Source organism: Ictalurus furcatus, chromosome 19, assembly GCF_023375685.1.
Source record: "Ictalurus furcatus strain D&B chromosome 19, Billie_1.0, whole genome shotgun sequence".
In the NCBI taxonomy this organism is placed as follows: domain Eukaryota; kingdom Metazoa; phylum Chordata; class Actinopteri; order Siluriformes; family Ictaluridae; genus Ictalurus; species Ictalurus furcatus.
This window is the reverse complement of record NC_071273.1, coordinates 25,966,366-25,977,667: the sequence shown is the minus strand read 5'-3', so window position 1 is coordinate 25,977,667 and position 11,302 is coordinate 25,966,366.

Here is an 11,302-nt window from a genome sequence, read left to right as displayed (position 1 = left end):
GTACATAACCAGTGCTAAGGGAAGAACTGATTATTTTAGAAGGGGTGTGATTACTGCTGGAATAATCTGTTTAAGGAAACATGGAGGTAAGGGATCTAGTAGAGTTGGGTCCGTGTCCACCTTTGTCGAGTTCGAGTCAAGACCAAGTCCTTAACCAAACGATTCCTATTATAAACGAGTCCTTAATGGCTGAGTCTAAGTCGAGTCCAGAAAGTTATTAAATTGAAAATAGATTTGAAATTACGATTGTAAACTCAACACAGAGATTAAAATAATATTTTAACATAAATACAACAAAAACTCCATTATTACATTTTACCATTGCCATTTAATATTTTTATTTCATGTCCTCAGCACCTCAACTAGTTTCCTATAAAAAAAAAAATGGATACAAAGAAAAACATGGATATAGAAGTATATGTAGAACTTTTATTATATTACAAGTGTATGAAAATACAGATGAACTGTTTTGTTATTGTATCACACTATACCGTGTCCTCCAGTTGGAGTTGATGTCAATGATGTGATGCATCTCCCCCACAGTTATATAGTCTGAGAGAGAGAGTACAGAGTACACAGTACACTTACATTCAGCAGCAGCTCATAACTGTTACACCACGGCGAACTCGCAGACTACATATCCCAGCCACGCCCACGCTCAAGTCTGCCGGAGTACTGAGTGCCAACACCTGTGCACCACACAAGGTTATATAAGACCTTGTTAATGACAGAGCTGTGCAAAGTAACGCTCAGTTTTCCCCAAATACGAGTAAGTTACCAAGCTTCCTACTACGCTTTGGACTTTCATGGTTTAAGGACTCTAGCCTCGTTTACGACTTACGATTCCCGGATCTCGTCTTGGATTCTTGCTATTGCTTCGGACTGTGGGCTTTGTGCTTCATGCTTCCCTTGCCTTTCTGTCACTGCTCGGCCTGCGCTTGCCTCTCACCTGGTAACGTAACAGTTTACTTCGCCTATCATGGAGGCAGCGGGTGACCCAGACTGGGCACGCGCTGGTCAGGAACAAAGTCATGTGATGAGCACGCAGCGCGAGCAGATAGCACGCCTCACCAAACAACTGGAGCGTCTCCGCGTCACCGAGGGGCAAACCGTGACCCCCCCCCCCCCGCTGCTGCTGTCTTTCCTCCCGTGTCTCCCCGCGCGTCTGCTCGAGCTGCGCACGCGGCACTCGCACCAGTTCCGTCGGTGGTGCACTACCCACCCCTGCCAACACCAGAGCGCTATGCCGGCGAGCCCGAACGATGCAGGGGTTTCATACTTCAGTGCACTTTGTTTTTTGAGAACAACCCAGAGATGCCATAGGCACGCCGGTTGGCACACTTCATAGAGCTACTCACCGGACGCGCCCTGGAGTGGGCCACGGCAGAGTGGGTGCGAGGAGGCATGGTCAGACCCTCGCTAACGAAGTTCTTCGCCCGCTTCCAATGCGTATTCGATCATTCCCCTGACGGCTGGGAGACCGGTCAGGAGCTCCTTACGATCACGCAGGGCCCCCGCGACGTGGTGGATTACACCCTGGAGTTCCGTACCATCGCTGCAAGGAGTGGGTGGAATGAGCCGGCACTAAAGACTGCTTTCCGTCGGGGCCTCAACCCCGAGCTGGTTCGAGAGTTAGCGTGCCGGGGTGAACAGCTGACCCTCGACGATATGCTGGTATGACTGGATCGCCTTCGCCGTACTAACTGCTCCATGCCGTGGAATCCCGTACCCACTGAGCCGCTACCTCCAGTGGAACCTATGCAGCTCAGCCGGGCCCGGATCCGTGAGGAGGAGAGGGAGAGACGACGCAGAGAGGAACGGTGCTCCTACAGTGGGGAGCGCACCCACGTCATTCGCCAGTGCCTGCAGAGAAGGCCACGATCAACCGAGGAGGGCACGACCAACGAACCCCATCATCCCCGGGTGAGTGTGTTCCAATTACTCAAAGCAGGTTCTTTTGTGTTACCCATGCTGCTTGAATGTTCAGAGAAATCCTTTGTGCTTTCAGCGCTCATCGACTCGGGAGCAGCTGAGTACTTCATAGATGAGCAGACAGCGCAAACCCTCGGCCTCCCCATCCAAGCCCTGCTCCAGCCACGAGAGGTGTACACCATCGACGGGTCCCCAATAGGAGGCGGGGTCATCTCACATTGTACAGCCCCAATCACCACGCAAGCCAGTGCCCTCCATTATGAAACCATCGTCCTGTATGTCACGGTATCTACTCGTCACCCCATCATTCTCACGGCTTACCGTGGCTCGAGCGCCATGACCCACAGATATCATGGGCGGCCAAACAGGTAGCCAGGTGGTCCCCTTACTGCCTACGTCACTGTCTGACGGGCCACACGGCTCCAGTAGCCGCCACCACAGTGGAGAGCCCCCTGACCCTGTCCCTGTCACCGTGCCATCAGAGTATCATGACCTCCGTGAGGTATTCAGTAAGGAACGAACAAGTGGCCTACCTCCATACACGGCCTATGATTGCGCCATAGACCTCCTCCCCGGAAACAGCCCGCCACGGGGTCGAGTGTACCCGCTCTCCCAAGCAGAACAGCGGGCCATGAACGCATACATTCAAGAGGCACTCCAACAGGGGTACATTTGGCCGTCCATGTCACCCGCGTCCGCTGGGTTCTTCTTCGTGGAGAAGAGGGGAGGGGGTCTGTGACTGTGCATCAACTATAGGGGTCTCAACCAGGTGACCGTTAAGTACCGTTACCTCCTACCACTAGTGCCCGCAGCCCTTGAACAGCTGAGGTCCGCGTCCTTCTTCACGAAGCTGGACTTACGCAGTGCGTACAATCTGATCCGCATCAGGGAGGGCGACGAGTGGAAAACGGCCTTTAGCACCACTTCCGGGCACTATGAATATTTGGTCATGCCGTATGGACTCGCTAACGCTCCCTCAGTGTTCCAAAATCTGATCAACGACATCCTGAGGGATCTACTGGGGCACTGCTTCGTTGCGTACATTGACGACATACTGATCTACTCAACATCCCTGAAGGAACACATCAAGCAGGTCCGAGAGGTGCTGTTCCGCTTGATGGAGCACCAGCTGTACGTGAAGGCCGAGAAGTGCGAATTTCACCAACGCACCATCACGTTTTTGGGGTATGTCATCAGTCTGGAGGGGGTCACCATGGACCAAAACAAGGTGAGGGCAGTGGTGGAGTGGCCCATGCCCCGAACCGTCAAGGAGCTGCAACGCTTCCTGGACTTTGCGGACTTTTATCGGCGGTTCATCCAAGATTTTAGCAAGATCGCACAACCCCTGACGTCCCTACTAAAAGGGGAAACCTCGGCGCCTCGCCTGGACCTCTCACGCCCAGGGGGCCCTGGAGAGGCTTAAGCGGGCGTTTACCACTGCCTCCATCCTCCGACACCCGGACCCCTCCAGACCGTTCATCGTGGAGGTCGATGCGTCTGAGACGGGAGTGGGGGCCATCCAGTCTCAGAGGTTGGGTGACAGACCCAAGCTGCACCCCGTGGCCGCCTTCTCACGAAAACTGTCTCCGGCAGAGCGTAATTATGATGTGGGGAACCGGGAGCTCCTGGCCGTCAAATTGGCCCCCGAGGAGTGGAGAGACTGGTTGGAGGCGCCGACCACCCATTCATGATCTACACTGATCACAAGAACCTTGAGTACCTGAGGACAGCTAAGCGTCTCACACCCCGCCAAGCACGCTGGTCTTTGGTCTTCTCCCGGTTCCAATTCACCTTGTCATACAGGCCAGGGACTAAGAACACAAAGGCTGATGCTCTGTCCCGCATCCACTCTCCCGAGGGCCTGGCAGATCAGGAGAAGTACATCGTACCCCCCTCCTACATTGTGGGCGCCATCGAGTGGGCTCTGGACCAAGCCCTAGCTTGCCTCCCCAGGTCACGAATCCCAGCAGCCTGTCCCCCAGGGAAGCAATTCGTGCCAGAACGTTACTGCGTGGAGCTTGTCACCTGGGCCCACACGACACGAGCGACGGGAAAACCGAGGGCCCAACGCACTTACAAACTGCTAGCCGAAAAATACTGGTGGCCCCACATGCCCAGGGAGGTACAGCGTATCGTGACGTCCTGCTCCACCTGTGCCCACTCAAAGACACCCCGTGCCTTACCCGTCGGAAAATTGGTACCACTTCCCATACCCACACGTCCGTGGTCGCATCTGGCCCTGGACTTCCTAACGGACCTGCCGGAATCACAAGGCAACACAGCTATACTAGTGGTTGTGGACCGATTTTCTAAGTCCCTGCACCTGATTCCACTGCCGGCCCTTCCCTCTGCCTTCGCCACGGCCGACCTGTTGTTCCAGCATGTGTTCCGCTACTTCGGCATCCCAGAAGAAATCGTGAGTGACAGGGGCCCCCAGTTCATGTCTCAAGTCTGGGCCAGCTTCATGGAGAAGCTGGGGGTCTCCGTTAACCTCACCTCAGGCTACCAGCCGCAAGCCAACAGACAGGCAGAGAGGGCCAATCAGGAGATCCTCCGGTTCCTCCGAACCTTCTGCGCCACCAGTCCGGAGGACTGGAGTCACTTCCTCCCGTGGGCAGAGTATGCCCAGAACTCGCTGCAACATTCCGCCACCCAGCAAACCCCGTTACAGTGTGTCTTGGGTTATCAGCCACCGCTATTCCCCTGGAACGCCGCCACCACTTACTCCCCGGCAGTGGACGAGTGGTTTCGCCGCAGCGAGCAGGTCTGGGAACACGCCCATCAACAGCTGGTACGGGCCTCCCGCACCGCCAAACGAAAGGTGGACAGGCGCACAGGACTCACCCCGATTATCAGCCCGGGGACAGGGTGTGGCTTTCAACGAGGAACCTCAAGGCACCTCTCTCGGGCAGCAAAGACCTAAGTATGCCGGGCCTTTCTGGATCCTGAAACGGGTAAACGAGGTCACTTACCGCCTAGACCTCCCCAAACACAGCCGCATTGCCCCCTCATTCCATGTCTCCCTCCTCAAGCTGGTGACATCGGGCCCCTTAGCCACGGCGGTTCCGGAGAATGCCCCGCCGGATCCGTTAGCGATCAAGGGCCATCCAGCTTACCGCGTCCGGGAGATCATGGACTCCAGACGCAGGAGAGGGGGACTTGAGTATCTGGTGGATTGGGAGGGTTACGGCCCAGAGGATCAGTGTTGGATCCCCTCCCGGGATTTTCTGGACACAAGCTTGCGCGACAACTTCCATGCAGCTCATCCAGAAAGACCAGCACCCCAGAGGAGAGGACGGCCTCAGAGGAGTTTGGCTCCCGGAGTGAGCCCTTTGGGGGGGGCTCTGTTACACCACGGCGAACTCGCGGCCACCGAGCCGGCGTGGACTACATATCCCAGCCATGCCCGCGCTCAAGTTCACAGGAGTACTGAGTGCCAACACCTGTGCACCACCCAAGGTTATTTAAGACCTTGTTAATGACAGCACGGCCGAAGTAACGCTCAGTTTTCCCCAAACGCGAGTAAGTTACCAAGCTTCCTACTACGCTTCAGACTTTCATGGTTTAAGCACTCTAGCCTCGTTTACGACTTACGATTCCCGGATCTCGTCTTGGATTCTTTCTATTGCTTCGGACTGCGTGCTTTGCGCTTCACGCTTCCCTCGCCTTTCTGTCACTGCCCGGCCCGCGCTTGCCTCCCACCTGGTAACGTAACAATAACAACAAGCTTCATGCTTTATTACTGCTTTAAATCTGGCTATCATTCACAACAAACTCATTTCTGAACACAGATCTGTTCTAAAATATAAACAGAATTAGTTGGATCTTTGTAATATAATTAGTAATGGATCAATATAAAGACCATGTTTTACAGAATATTGAGTAGTTTCTAAACCAATATTAAGAAAAATATTTGTTCCATAGTAGCTGTTAATTATTTTTATTACTAAAACCATAGCAAACACAAATTTTTACTATGGTTTATTTGCACAAAAACCATAGTAATGTAAATCTGCACAAAAAAAAACAAACAAAAAAAACCTGGTTTCTGCATAAAATCCATTATCAGAGTTAATTTAAGGGATGTTTTTAGTGAATAACCACATTCCTTAAGGTTAAATCCATGGCGTTATCAGTTAAGTCCAGGGGATGTCCCCTGCTTGCTGGGAAGCAGCTGCTCATATATTCTTGAGGTGTGATTGAAAGCATTAAATGACTCCTGAACATGGTCATTGGGATGTACTCGCTATGTTCCAGCAACGTACTATAAACTATAACGTCACCACGACGAATATACAGGAATCACATTCTATTAATGAATGTTCTGTGATGCAGAGAGCAGGTGAGGAAAAAGGGGGGAGAGAAAGAGCGGTGTGTGTGTGTGTGTGTGTGTGTGTGTGTGTGTGTGTGTGTGTGTGTGTGATTAAATGACATCTGAAAAGAGGAGAAAAGTGAAAGTAAATAAAAGGAAAGCCCTTGTGACGTGGGTTTAAACCCAGTCTGCTTCCGGTCTCCTCATGTGGACGTGTAGGGATCTTTAACATCTTTTATCAGCCATTAGCTATGTTTATAACCCATTATATGTGTTTTACCGGCCGTTGTCGCGTCTATTAGCTTTTATCGGAAACGTGTCTGATAGGCTGTTGCGTGGCGTCGAGGGAGCCAATAAACATATTTATATTTATAATAAACAATAAATGTATTTTCTGAAGGAGTCATGTTTCTTTGTTGTGCTCTAATATAGTAATTGTCTGTAATTAAAAAAGAAAATAATTAAGAATTCTGATCATTTCACTTCCAATTAGATATTGTTTTTAATAACTCACATTTAGTCTGTGTTTCAAGATTATAAACATTAATAATTTAAATAAATAATGATTTACTTTCATTAAAAACATTTATATTTTCCCTCCACAAGATGGCAGTAAAGCACTTCCACACTCAGATTTCTGTTTAGTGAAATGTGTTTTTCTCTTAACTGACCTGTTGATGGCGCTGTGCGGATTGTTGTTATTATTATTATTATTAATATTATTATTATTATTATTATTATTATGTAAAACTGCTAAGATTACAGTGGCACAAATAGGAGTAATTATAGAATGGATAAAAGTTTTTTTTTTTAAACCAATATATATATATATAACTCAATATTTAAAGCCACAAATAATAATAATACACAGTGTTAATAGTGATAGTGTTTAGCTGAGTGTGTATAAGTCATTTGTAAGTGGATTTGGATAAAAGCATCTGCTAAATAAATAAATGTAAATGTAGTTTTTACTGCCTGAGATGTTCTATAAGGACATTGACCACAGATTCATCACTACAAGAGCCACTCACTCAACTCAAACACAGATCATCACATTATACTAAAAATAATCAAAGCACTTTTATTTCATTGAATGTATAAAAATAGATGATTGTTACACAATATGAAAAAGAACAAACAAAACTGTGTATAATGTAAAATATTTACTTCTTCTCATTGTGGAAAGATAAAAAGTCACAGTTGCTTGTATATTGTTTATTAAGATGTAACTGGCCATCATTCATTTAAAAAGTGAGAATATTGAATTAAACCTGAGATTATAAACAAAATCCTGAGAATAAGGAAACAAACCTGAGAATTTAACATCAAAATATATATTTATGATACTTACATATACTATATCTGGCTTTCAACACAGCCAGCTACCTAATAAACATCACAACAAAAAATGCAGTACAGCAAGCTATCTAATTATCATGTCATAGTATGAATATTTCATAAAGGAATTCTCTAATCCATTTCAATTATATGTTTTATAGTTAAAAGCACAGCATTGAACATAAAGATAAATGTGTTTTAAAATGAATAAACAAGTATTGATTTAAGGAATAAAAATCTTTTTGTTCTTTTGGCAAGTGGCTTATAGTTACTAACACATTTCTAAAAACACTGAATAACAGGTTGATAAATGTAAAACATTAAGATGAATATTATAGCAGTTTAGATGAAAGAATAGGTGAGATAAATGAGGTGTGGTGTGTCAGTGATATTTAAGCTGACTTATAGCATTAAAAGTGTTGTAAAAGAAAAGCTGGAGACACTGCATTAAGTCATATGAAAGGTGATGTAACTCTCCTACTCTATTTGCTAATAACTAGGGGGAAATGAACACAGTTCAGAAAACAGGACATTTTTGGAAGTATAATAAAATCATTTTTTGTGTTTATAAAAGTTGAAATGTAATTTCCTGAGAAAAGGCCTTTGGTGGCGTGTCTCAGTCACATGGTCCCTGTCTTTCTGAGATTTCTCCTCCACGTCATCATATTCTGTAAAATAAATACATTTACCTCTTTAATATATCCTTTGTATTGTATTAATTGTTATGTAAAACCTTAAAAATACAGTAAATGATGCACTATGTAGGAATGTCTTTAATATTCTAGCAATAAAAGAGTGAAAAAAGGACATTTATCAATTCAGCTTTCTTTATATTAACACAGGCCATGTGTATAAGATGTGGAAGTAAATGAGACATAAATATAGGTCTTATCTAAACTGCTTAATAAATATGGCTGCACTTGTTAAATGACAGAATGGAGATTACAGAACAGAAAGCTGATATTTATATTATATCTCATATATAATAGAGTCACACTTTAACTTTGCTGCCTTTGCACTCGCGTACATTACTGGAATAAACATCTCACTCACTTTCTGTCTCTCCTACATCCTGTTCCTTAGTGATGACATCATCATAATCTTCTGGACTGTCTACTGAAGAAATAAATGAATAAGTAATAAAGCACTGTGTGTGTTGCTGTTATAGTAAAATACTGAGTTACAGGGTGGTGTGATGAAGCTGAGTTACTGCTACCACCCTAACGTTGATCATTTAACTATAACAGCATGTCCCCAAGTGTTTTATTCCTCTTACACCATGGGAATTTCACAACAATTGCAGTTTTTCATTTAGTAAAGAATTAGATGTTGTAGTTTTTATCCATTTATAGTTACAGATAATGTTGTAGAGCTTTGGAAAAACAAGTTCCTTTTCTCACTTATGTCATAGCAGCTATAAACAGTGGTTCCTCACCAGCTTTTCTTTTTTTTTGTCTATTTCCAGAAAGAAACTGACCTGTGATGATGTTTGTGTTCGTTTCAGTGGGAACTGCATCGTCGTAGTTCTCGGACACGTCCTCTGTCAGAATGTAGAGATAAAAGCTGTTAAATCCACATGAATGTCATTAATGATCATTTGGATGCTTGTGGATGCAACACTGTCACATTATTATCATACCTGTGAGTATAACTGACTTCTGATCAGCTGTAACGGCGTCATCATAATTCTCAGCTTCATCCTCTACACCAAAACACAGATATTTAAAGATATTTAAAGTTTACTGAAGAGGCAGTTTGTACACTGTGTATTTGATGACACAATGCAAAATGACATGGTATACGTGTAAAAAATGTCCCTACACACAAACCAATAAACAAACTTATTTGCAGTCTGTGTGTTTCATTTATACTGCTTTCTAAAACTAATCCCAAAACAGAACCACACCATCCACGTTATCAGGGATCGGTCCAGCAGTGACGGCATCATCGTAGTCCTCTGGTGGGTCAACTCTTCCCGTATCACCTAAATGAAATAAAAGCAGAGGCTCTGTACAAACAGCTCCATCACATTCTGACCTCATGGTTTAATGTGAAGTCAGTAAATTGATGTCATCAGTTAACAACTGCACCCACTTATGAAGTCACTGGTGTCGATGACATCATCATAATACTCAGCCTTTTCTCCAATCCCAGACTTTACTGTAAAAAGAACAATTGGTTTGTTTTGGGTTTTTAAACACATTTATACTCAATAAAATCCTCCTCCAAAGAAGCTTTGATAAATTTGATAAGAGGGATTTCAGAAGCTTAAAGTAAGATAAGGTTGATTGTGAGATGTCATGTGTCAGCGTTAAAACACTGGAGTTCCTGTAATTCTTCTATACAATACATCATAATCACGTCTCAGAAAGGACACATTTAGTCATTTCTGATTTTTAATTGCAGTTCTAATATCTTTCAGTTAATGGAGTTAGACAAACTCACACTCTGGCCTTTTTTACCTGAGAGAAGCTCATCATCCACATGCTCATACCCAGAATGCTGTTCTTCAGAGAGGAGACTTCCTGTTAGAGGAGAGCAGCACAGTCATGAGACGTGTTCAGAAAAGTAGATCACCAACACACACACACACACACACACACACACACACACATACATACACACACACACACACAAATACTAAAATACACACACACACACACACACACACACACACACAAATACTAAAATACACATACACACACACACACACACACACACACACACACACACAAACACACACACACACACACACGCAGGTATACACACACACACAAATGCATACACACACACACACACATAGGGACTGAGGGAGAGAGAGGGGGATGCATACACAGGAAAGCGCACACACTCACACACACACACACACACACACACACACACACACACACACACACACCCATTGATGAACATACACAGATTCAAGTATTAAATGTTTATCAGGACATCCAGTAACCACCCTATGGTTTCTGGGGACTCACTTTTCCTTATATTAATCCAGTAAAAATAAAAAAATAAAAACATATTCAGACACATGCATACAATACACACACATTACATTACATTTATGGTATTTGGCCCACGCCCTTATCCAGAGCGACTTCCATTTATCTCATTCATACATCTGAGCAATTGAGGGTTAAGGGCCTTGCTCAAGGGCTCAAGGGCTCAAGGGCCCAACAATGGCAGCTTGGTGGTGCTGGGGTTTGACCTCATTAACCCCTGAGCTACCATTGCCATACACACACTCACACACACTTTCTCTCTCTCTCACACACACACACACACACACACACACACAGAGGGAGAGGGCAAGTTTGAGGGGAGATGCACCTGTGCAGGAAAGCACATGCACACAATTTATTTATATCACTCACATAGAGAGGAGGGAGGGAGAAAGCACCTGTACAGTGTACAGAACAGCACACACTCACTCACTCACACACACACACACACACACACACACACACACACACACACATATATACTCCCATTCAGGCAAACACAGATTCAAGTATTACATTTACATTTATTCATTTAGCAGACGCTTTTATCCAAAGCAACTTACAAATGAGAAACTACAAGCAAAGCGATATATCAAGCAGAGAACAATACAAGTAGTGCTACCATACAAGTTCCAGAAGAAGCAAAGTGCGCAGAGTATTAAATGTTTATCAGGACATCCAGTAACCAACATATGGTTTAAGGGGACTCACTTTC